Source organism: Cupressus sempervirens, chromosome 10 (genome assembly GCF_028749045.1).
Source record: "Cupressus sempervirens isolate cs-2001-9-10 chromosome 10, ASM2874904v1, whole genome shotgun sequence".
Lineage (NCBI taxonomy): Eukaryota > Viridiplantae > Streptophyta > Pinopsida > Cupressales > Cupressaceae > Cupressus > Cupressus sempervirens.
Window position 1 is genome coordinate 991,468,355 of NC_143127.1, and position 12,138 is coordinate 991,480,492.

The following is a 12,138-nucleotide window of genomic DNA, read 5'->3' on the forward strand; positions in this document are numbered from 1 at the left end:
TTTGATTTAGCACTATTTTTTGTCACTTGGCATGTATAATGTTCTGTGACTCAACCAACACCAATTCACTTGGAAAACACTAAAGTTTATTGATGCTCAACATCAACTAAGCTTTACTCATTATATACTAACTTTCACTCTTCTTGCATTGTTTGTCATCTTTTCTCATTACTTCTTGATTTTTACTTGGCTTCTATTATTTTATGCTCGGCTTGCATCGATTACTCTATAAGGCTTGGCAAACACTTTTCTTACTTGATCTTCTTCCAGTCTTTTCTTGAGTAATCTTTCATTAAAAACTTTAAGTATATAAAAAATACACTATAGCATCAATGTCTTACTTTGTCTTAGTTCTCTTTTTATACAAAAAATAACTCAAACTTTCTCTAGCTCCTTTTATTATCTCCTCTTTTCAAATCCTCTTCATCATTCAACCAAAGGATAGAATTTAGACCAAAAGGAAATTGTCTCACCAACAAGTAGTAGGTTTGACATCATTGACAAAATAATGATTATTCCATTACAAGTTCTACACTTCAAGACAATCTCTTTTCAACAATTGGTATGCAAAGGAAATGCTCAGGAAGAAGGGGTTGATTATCGAGAAAAAATTTCTCCTATGGCAAGACTCGAAGGATTTAGATCTCTACTTGCATATTCAACCTACAAGAATTTCAAGCTATACCAAATGGATGTCAAATCTACATTTTTGAATGGTATACTTGAGGAAGTAGTGTATAATGAGAAACTTGAAGGATTTGCAGATCCAGACAAGAAGAATATGGTATGTAAACTAAACAAAGCTCTTTATAGATTGAAACAAGCCCCAAGAGTATGGTATGAAAGATTACATAATTATTTGGTGAAGATTGGTTTTGAAAGGAAAAACAATAACAATAATCTATATTTGCAAAATGGTAAGAACAATGAAGCACTACTATCTAAAATATTTGTTGATGACATTATATTTGGAGGAAAAGAAGCATTATGCAAACCATTTGCTGATGAAATGAAGAAGGAATTTGAAATGTCCATATTTTGTGAAACCAATTTTGGACTACAAGTTTGTCAAATAAAGTTTTGAATTTTCATTACTCAATCCAAATACATCAAGGAGATACTAAATACTTTTGGTATGGAAGATTCAAGGCCACTAAACACACCTATGTCTAGATGAAATAATCTATTTAAAAATGATGAATTTGCTAATGTGAACTATACACTATATGGATTCATGATTGGAAAATTACAATATGTTGTTCACAAAAGACCTAATATTGTATTAGCAGTTTGGATAGTTGCTAGATTTTCAAAAAGTTCTAAGGAGAATCACATGATGAAAGTGAAAGAATAATGACATATGGAAAAGGTACAGAAGACTATGGATTGTATTGCAAGAGAAGTGATAGATTTAAACTAAAGGTATTTGTTGAGTCTGACTAGATAAGAAATATTGACGACAACAAAAAGCACTAGTGGAGGTGGATTCTTTCTAGGAAAGAGATTGGTGTCATGGACCTGTTGGCTCTTGATTTAATAGTTTTGGAAATAACCAAGAAACCAAACCAATACATCTAAGGTTAGAAAATTCCTATAATGGATGCACTTGACTGTAGTCTTGGGCCAACTATAAGGATAAATCTTTCTTCTTCTTTAGGCTCTATTAGACCTAAGCGGGTGGACCTCAAACTCTTTATATGGTACCAGTGTAAAGGCATGCAACTGAATTTGGAAAAAAGATAAAATCCCTTCATATTCTATGTTTATGCAAGCTTGCATGGGTGAAATAGCTTATAACAGAGCACATGAACCTGATAAACTAAGTGAGGGAAAACTCTTTTAACTCTTAAACACAAAAGGAAAGATATTCGATTAAGATTTGTATCTCAACATCACCCAAGTATGCAACAATAGAGAATATATATCCTTCAAGCTGACCAATCCCTTATCCATTGGGCATCAATTAAACCTTAACATGCAGATGGATACCTAAAGTATACTCATTTATTTAACCATATGATCTATCTATTTGACTTGCAAACATACATCAATCTCCATAATAACTCTTGAACTTATAATGGAATCCTTCTTGTGTAACCTGTAACCCTATCAGTATAAACAAGCATTTACTTGGCTTCTTTATTCCAAAAGAAAATTCATCCTGATATACAACCTTAAGGGGTTGCAACTAAGTCCAAGCTCTTTGTTCTCAAACACAAAACATTACAGATAATAGAAGAAGGAGATGAGAATCAGAATGAAACTAAGAAAGGTGAAGTTCTTGCATTAATTTCATTGAAAACAATACATCATCTACATATCAAAACTCAAAAAATACACAAAGAATGACTGTGTAATATAACAAATGCCTCAAAAAGGAATACAATATGGTGTTCACAATAGAATAACATTGAGAAAATGGTATCACAATAATGAGAAAATCTCAAGAAATTGGAGTTGCTAAAACTAAACTTCCTCATCTACCTGCAATTGAAAACCATAAATGAAGCCCAAAATATTTGATATATCCCCTTTAACAATTAGCAAAATATCCCATGGGCAAATATCAAGAAATCATCACAATCTGTACTGAGGTTCCAAAAATCTAATCTCAATATGCCACACTTGCTTTTCTGTGAAAATCAACATGTGTTGTGCCAAAAACATAACTACTCCCAGCTGCATAAAAAAAACAATCAATTCATCCTTACAATTGCTGGAGAAGTCAAATCAGATGAAAATATCTCTATACCTTATTGCAATTTCATCTACAACATTAAATTTGCAATTTTCACTAAGAAGCCCCCAAAATTTTGCTTTTCTCTGTGAAATTCTCTATATTCTGATAGCCTTTTGCAATTTGGTGGTTCAATAAATGGTGAGATCATGAATTATATTCGATCATTGAAAACACATGAACAAGCTCTAAACCAAATTAACTTCCATTAGCTGCCTTTTCTCAAGTTACATCAGAATTTCAAATCTCATCCGTTAATTTCACTGGATCGGATGGCTTTAATTCAAAAAAGTAATAAGCTTTATGTCCTTAAGAGTGGGGCCATGTGTCACATTACCACTTACCTGCATTGCTGAAATTTCTTGCATCTTAAAATAGCAAGTAAGTGCCAATCATTGATCTAGACAAGATCAACGACTATACAAATTTATAGTTGACTAAGGCCCAATCAGCCATTCTAACCAATAGGAAGTCTCCATGTGAGTCTATACCTTTTGAAAATTGCCACATAGGTGGGTCCTATATCACCTCCTAAGAAAATGACTACTTGACATCATTCTTTCCACGTGTCAAGTTGGTGCATTCTCGTATTCCTTATTGAACAAGCATCTCCATATTGCACGATTGCACCAGCCATTGATCTAGATAGATCAACGATGACACTGATTATACCTTTAATCATTCTAAGTTGGACAAAGTGATGTCACCATGGACATGTGTCTGCATGGTGCATACCCACATTACTTAAATTTCTTTGAAGTTCTCAATGGAGGCAAGTGCCCTCTGTTGATCAAAAAATGATCAACTATGTAAGAAAAATCTACACTTTATGGTCGCTTCATCTCTTTTCCCAATAAAATAACTCTTCTCAAACCTCATGCTCTGACCCACCTGACTACTGCATTTATTTATGAGGTTTCTACGTCTGTAGCACAAATATTTCTAGCTAAGCACATGTGGCATACAATATGGAACAACTCAATTTTCTTCTTAGCACGCTGGTAGTCAAACCAATAAACTGCTCCCATCTATAACTTTCCTTTAATGCTAGCATTTCAACCTGGGCCCACTGATGACTAGGGACACATATCATCAAGTCGCTACCACACTATGCATAACTTTTGAGCATTTTTCTATAGCAAGTTAGCGAGTACCATTGATCCATGCTTGATTTGATGATTAAAAATCTTGCATGACTGTAATATATAGTCAGCTTAGTCGAACCAATGAGATGCTTTCTCTATACTCTAGCTCATTTGACAAGTACCACATAAGACAAGTTGTTATTACCTTCTAAGAAAGGCAGGCCCATGATGTCACACTATACCATGCATCGCATTGGCACTTCCCCACAATGTATAACATTCATGCACTTTCTTATTGTGGGAATGCAATAGCTTTTGATTCTTGCAAGATCGACGATCAAAAATTCTTTTGTGGAACACTGAGGCTAGAACGTCAGGAAGGGCTATATGCCATCATAACACATGCCCACATTGTTTAAAAGCCCTGCATCTTGTTACTGTGGGAATGTGATGCCCGTTAGATCAACAGTCACACAAAATCTGTGTTACATAGGACCTTTTCTCAATAAAATAATCAAGCCCAATGCAAACAAAACATGACTATTAAAGGTTTAAACAATATTTAATGGAATTATCCTTGCACAAGTCCAACCTTAGGTAAAATGATATACCATTAAAAACATTTTTCTGAAAGTATTTTGAGGGTTTTTCAAAACTAGGGTAAAATAAGATAGGGCACTAGGGTTTCTGAGAAATTCTTTGAAGACAAACCTTGAGAATTTAATAGGATTTTAATGACATAGAGACCAGACTATGAACTAGGGCAATCTAAGGGTTTAAAAAATACAAGGAACAAAAACCTAATTTGCAAGACACAAAGAATCACATGATTTTTTACTAAAAATTTTAAAATTTCTGCATTATGAAAAATCATACCAACAGTGGCTCTATCTGGGGATGATAGACTACTTGAGTCTATACAAGAATTTAGAATCTTTGGGAGAGAAAACCACATACTTGGTACAAGAATGACAACTTTTCAGAAAGCATAGAGCAACACATAGAAACAAGAAACAAGAAACCAAACTATACAGAGAGACTATTTACAGAGATTTACAAAATATACAAAATGTATAGGAAAACCAAGAACCCTAAAACTACTGTTCATGGAAGATAGATACTTTTAAGAAAAATACCTCTTCAAGAATTGTCCATGAACTAGCAATTAAATAATATCTCCAGTTAAATCCTTCAGAAAATATGAATCTTCTCCATTTTTATCACAAATATTATATGGGCCAAGCTAGATTGGGTCAAATTTACCATGCTTTCATTTATCTTCCAATCTAGAATTCCACATTAGTACCATGTCACCTATTTCAAAGTTACTCTCAGTGGCTCTTTTGTCATATAAGTGCTTCATTTGTGATTGTAACTTGACATTTTGAACAGAACACTCTCTCCTTCCTTCTTCTAGTTGCAAAATATCATCCATTCTGAGTTACATCTCATCAATGATGTCATCTTCATATAGTTGAACAAATTTATACATCTCCTTTAGGTTATTTTTTGGAAGTTTAGCCTGTATGCCATAAACTAGATCAAATGGGGCACATCCAATGGCCTTTTTCACAGTAACCCTATAAACCCACAGAGCTAATGGCAACTTTGAATCCCATGCCTTCTTGTTTTCCCCTAGAATTCTTTTGATAATCTATAGTATACTCTTATTGCTTGATTTTTCCTAACCATTCCCTTGAGGATGATAGGGTGATGATGTGTACTCTATAATGCCATATTTCTTGCAAAAAAATTTATATTCCTCTAATCTAAAACACATAGCATTATCTGTTACAATCTTTTGTGCGCATCCAAATATGGTAACAATATTATTTAAAATGAAATTAATCACCACCTTACTTGTTGCATTCTTAGTAGGAACTGCCTCAACCCACTTGGTGAAATAATCAGTGGCTACTAAGATCCATGAATGACTACCACTAGACTTATTTGTGATCTCACCTATAAAATCAATTCCTCATTGTTGAAAAGGTGCCTGTACTTCAACTGGCCTTAATGGAAAATTCCTAGATAATTTTAACTTTCCACTAAACCTTTGACAAGCATCACAAACTCTTATAAACTTATGAGTATCTCTGAAAAAAGTGTTGGCCACCAAAACCTAGCCTGAAGAATTTTATGAGCAGTGGTTTTAGCCATATAGTGACCTCCACATACACCTTCATGCATATCTTTCAAAATTCTTTTAGATTCATTTTCATCTACACACTTCAAAAGTACCCCTTTCATATTTCTCCCCCATAATTGACCCTACACTATAACATACCTTATAGCCTACAACTTGAGGGATCTTTTCTTGTTATCTATTAGCTCTGATGGAGATTTAATGTTTTGTAAATAATAATTTATGTCTTTGTACCAATCAGAGATATCCATTTCACAAAGATTCTCCCTACAACTATCATCAAGTTGATTAATTTGATTTGCCTCTAGATTAGCCTCTATCATCGATTTAGCCAAACCTTGACCCCTAACCAGTTTGGTAATCTAAATACCAATATTAAATTCTTGTATCCTATTAATCCACCTACATCTCCTACCAGATACCTCTTATTGTGAAAAGATGTCCTTCACAACAGCAGTAGGAACAAAAGCAATGATAGTAGCTCCCATTAAATAACATCTAAAAGCCCTAACTCCTTCCACCAGTGCATATGTCTATTTTTCATTGATGTCATACTTAAGCTCTACTACTTGCAAAGACCTACTGAAGAATGCAATAGGTTGCTCATAACCTTCTTCATATTTTGTAACAGTACTGTAGCAACAGTGTGAAATGAGGTAAAAGAAAATATATGCATTGGTTTTTCATATCAGGAGTTCTGAGAATAGGGGCATCTTTAATAGCTTGCTTAATTTTTTGAAATGCAATATGAGGTTCACCATCCCACTTTATCTTAGATCCCCTCTTTAGCATTCTTGATATAGGCCTACTAATCTTTACAAAATTTGCCACAAATCTCCTAAGAAAATTGATCTGTCCAAAGAATGATTGGATGCCTTTAACACTCTTGGGTTTCTTAATCTTATCTATTGCCTCTACCCTTTCAGGGTCAATCCTCACTCCATGCTTGCCAACTAGATGTCCTAAAAAATTTCATTTAGTGACACCAAAGTTACATTTCCTTGAATTTAAAGATATTCCATATTTAATGGCTCTGATTAATATGTTTTCTAAGTGCATACAATGATCATTTTCATCCTTGGAATAAGAAGTAAGGTCATCCTGATACACAATCAGAAATTTGTCAATAATATCAGTAAAAGCTACATCCATGGCCCTTTGAAAAGTAGCAACAACATTGGTAAGCCCAAATGGCATCCTGACATAAACATAAGTACCCCATGGAGTAGTGAAAGCAGTCTTAAACTATTATGATTCATTGACAACTACTTGATTATATCCTAAAAACCCATCCATCATGGACATCAATTCTAAACCAGTGACCCTTTGCAACATGGCTTCCATATTGGGAAACCATTATTATCTTTTAATGAAGAGATGTTGAGATTCCTGAAATCAACACATAACCTTATATCTCCATTTTTCTTTCTTACTAGTACTAGATTGGATACCCAAGAAGACTATCTAATAGGCTTTATAATCCCAGCATCTCATAACCTAATCAATTCTTCTTGCATTTTGGGAGCTAAGGTTGGATTTATTGGCCTTTGTTTTTTTCTAAAAGGCTTAGCATCTAGTTTCAAAGGGATTTCATGTTGAAAGAGATCTTCCCTATAGGCCTTTAAATCATCATATGACCATGTAAACACATGTCTATACCTCCTTAATAGGTTTATTAGATCTTTCCTAATTTTAGGAGGAAATTTCTTACCAATATACACCTTTTAAGGTGTTTCCTGAGTTCCCAAGTTCACCTCCTCTAAATCCTTGGCATTATACCCATTAGTATCCATTTGTGACCTATCTTGCTTGTCAAAAATAGTTTCTAAAACAACTAGACCCTTTGGAATTTTGTTTGTCTTCAATTGTACAACTTCCTACCCAAAAATTGTATCTTTTCCATCTACATTTTCTACATAAGCTACACAATCAATTTCTTGTCCTGACAACATATGCTCACAATTCAAAAATCTTAGAATATCCTTATCATCTTGAAACACTTGCCAATTTTGAACATTATTAGGGACAAAAGATCTAGTTTGAATCTCAATTTTAGACACACTAGCAAATGTGATATCATCCAATTTTATTGCTATGTTTGCCAATAAATATGCCATTTTATTATTTTTTCTATCTTTCCAAATAACCCCAAATGCACTAGAACATTCAATCATGTCCCACATTGCATTTCTATACTATTTCAATCTTTTATTCTTTGACACATAAGCATTTCTTACTTGGGATACCACCAATTCAGAATCTCCTACAACATGTAAACACTTTATCCCATGCTTATGAGCTAATCTAAGACGTAACAATTGAGCCTCATATTCTACTATATTGTTAGTAGAAGGGAAACTTAAAGTAAATGAGAATTTTTATGTTACCCTTGCTAGAGATATCAACAAAATGCTTGCACTGGACCCCTCTTTGCAACATGCAACATCAAAAAAAATAGTCCATAAATCACCCTTGTCTATTTTTGTGTTAACTTCCATTTCCATCTAAGACTTATGCTTAGGTTTTTTCAAAGTTAGGACCTCAGCTCTGAATGCATTAATATCTATATCCACAAAATTTGTCATATTTTCTTCTACATCTTCCTCTATCATGTATATACTTTTAGGCTCCCTATTTACTTTTATCAAATTCCCCTCAATATTAAAAGTAGCAAATGAAAAATCACATTGTAGACTCCCACTCATAGTAGCACTCCATTTTCTTGATAATAATATGCCATACTGAGGTGGAATGTCAACAACCAATACACTCATAGTAAGTTCTTTGTCTAGGTAGGCTATTAATCTATATGGCAAAGAGTTTATAGTTCCTATGACTATCACTTCCCTTTTGTCCATAGCACAACATCTTCCTTGAGTTGTATCCACTTTTAAGCCTAATTCCTTCATTATTTCAAAAGGCATCACAGTGTTGGAAGCACTAGAATCAATCATGCAATTTTTTAATGTTTTACCATTTACTAAAATTCTTAAGAAAAATGGCTCAACATTTCCCAAACACTAATTTACAAAATTATCCAAAAACATTTAAGGAATTTGAGAGACAACTTCTTCAGCTTCATTGTCCTTTACTTCTTCTTTAGTGCTTTCTTTGGGACTATGATTTCCATTACAATCCTGACTTACCTTTACATCAGTATTTCCCAACCATGCTATAGCTGTATTTTGGTGTTCAGGGATTCTTAGCCATTCAAAAAATGGAACCTTAATAGTAATCTAAGTTAAAACAACAAGCATATCTATGGAATAACCAAGAGGATCATCATTAGTCACATTCCTTTTCTCATCTTGTTTATCCAAAATTCTCAGAGCATTTTGATGATTCTTATCACGTTTTGTGATGATCTTTGATACCCTCTCATCTATTTTTCTGGGGACATTATTTGAAAACTCCATATCTTTAGGATTTCCTCCTTTCTTTTGTTCCCACCTTCTATTAGTAATTTTAACATTCACAGTAGGAGCTTCTTTAGGTTTCATAATTTCTGCCTTCTTAGGATTAGCCCCTTTTATGAAGATACTAGCTACCTTATTGCTTTCATATCTCTGAGTCATGTTTCTAGTTTGAACCTGAGCTATCATATTAGCAGTAATTTGATCAATCTCTTCCCTAGAAGGTTTTTTCAGTGTTACTTCTTCTTTTGTATTTATCATGTTATACACATTGTCCTCCACATCATTTTCATCAGAAAATACTTGCTATTGTATGACATTCTGAAACTCTCTTTGGTCATACACATCTCTATCATAATCTTCAAAGTCAAAATAATGTTATTCAAACATATTGCATCCTACATCAACATTATTTTCTTCTTGCTCATGACACTTTTCTATTGCAGTTTGATTTCCCGGGAATGACAATGCTACTGCATAAGATTATGGGGAATGGGGTAATTGACAAGCAAAACACCAAGTAGGTTCAACAAAAAATTCAAGATCATCTACCAAGTTTACAAAAATTTTTGAAAAAAGGATGCGGGGTCACCTTGTTGTTGTTGTTCTTAAGAGGAGGGATACTGGGCTGACCATCCTTCCAAGTAGTGTTATAAGGGAAATTTTGTAACCTATTTTTTCTATTGAAATTTGATTGATAGGGGGCCCTATTATTAGTGGGGTTCCTATCATTCTTCATCTAAGGAAGGTTCAAACCTTTTATAGCATTTAGAATCTGACTCATTTCACTAGGCTCTTGATTTTTTCCTTCTACAGCTTTATTTTCTTCCTTTCTATTTCCATTATTCCCAAATAACCTAGGATCATCTATTTTGCTTTCTAATCTCCCTGAAATGCTCAAATTATTTTCTATATTAATGGAAATCCTGAAAGCATCTATTAAGGTCCTAGGCTCTTTATCCCTAAGCTGGTATGCCATTTACCATCAAAATCATTTAGATAAGTGATCAGAGATACCTTGTCATCAATTCACATGGCTTACATTAGCTTGTACATCCTTTTCTAAAATCTAGTGTTAAATTCAATGATAGATTCATTAGGCAACCTCTTAATATTATTAAATTCACTCAAGATATAGCTCTAACTTTTCTTGTCACCATATTTCTCTTTGAAACAATACTCAATATCTTTCCAATCAACAATAGACAATTCAAGAAGTCTCTTGAACCATTCTCTAGCATCTTCTATTAATGACTAAACAAAAAACTTCATAATGAAATCTTCAGCTTCAACCTCATAATCACTCATCATATCAAGAAAAATCCTCAAATGGTCCTCACAATAAACAACATTATTTCCATCAAATTTAGGCAATCTTTTCCTCATTTCTTGTGGGATGGTGTTTGGAAAACCATGGATTCCATCAAAACATATTTTCCTATAGCCTTCTAAATAAAAAGGTCTTCTTTGGAAATCAATTTTGGGGTGATTAGCACTGCCTTTCTTAGTATTATTCATATTATTACTAGTACTAGCATCAACAACAAATTTATTAAGATCTACTTTCTATAAAGATGAAGAAAAGAAAGAAACAAAAAAATTAGTAGTATTTTGATTTGCATCATTAGATCCATCATCATCTTTAGGCATAGTTGTCGATTGCTTCTTGGTAGTTTCCAAGAATTTGATCTTATTGTTCATCTCAACTATAACAGCCTCATTTTCTACAATCTCCAATCTCTTGGCTAAATCATCCCTTTAATTTCTTCTCTTTTCCAATTCAATATTAGAAAGTGACATGGAATCATTGATTTGAACTATCTTTATTGGCTCATTGATCTTAATACCAATCACCTTTTTTTCCTTTGTCCTTAGCCACTACAATAGGTTCCACATTTTTTACTCTATTGTTCTCAACTTCTAGAGCAATATAGTTCCTAATCTACTATATTATAGGTTCCTGTAGATTCATTTTCTGAGTTTCCAACAAATTTTGCTCTTGCCTCTTAAGCTGTTCAACTTGTCCCACAATCTTAGGCTACCATGCACTAGTTGCTATCTCTTTTTTCTTCTTTAGAGCAGTGATTTGCCTAAGTAATTCTTGCTTTTCTTCATAAGCCTTCATGATCTTTTCTTCAATGTCCTTTTGAAATCTCCTATTTATAGCTTCTTGCTTAGCAAGCTATGCTTTCAAAATTTCATTCTCATCAGGATCAGGGATAGTGAATTCAAACCCAAATGTTTTCTCATCTTTAAAACTTTTAGGTTCTAAGTGTCTAGGTCTCACCTTTTTAGGAGAATAATCTGACATGAAAGGATTTGTGCTACACTGGAAAAGATTGTTACTAGTCCTATCCTCAAGACTAAATACATGTAGTTGCACAACCTTTTCCTGACATATCATTCCAGGGGTATCATAGAAATTGTCATCAGACAAAATTGGGTGAGATCTTGGACCCTTGGAGAAAGGTACCTTTTCAATAGCAGAATGGTGAATTTTATCTTTCCCTACTATTTGCTCTTGTGAATAGCTTCCTTTCTACATCTGATTTCCCTTCATAGCCCAGTTCTATCTTCATCTAGGAGGGAGATCAATTTGTAACTTGATTCCTGAGTTTTTCCTCACATTTGCCCATGTATTTTTCTCTTCCATATTTTGAAACAATAAATTCCTTGAATCTTGACACTAGTTAAAACCTTTTGAGTCGCCACCCACTTTACCAAAATGGGAAAAATTTCTAGATAGATCACAACCAC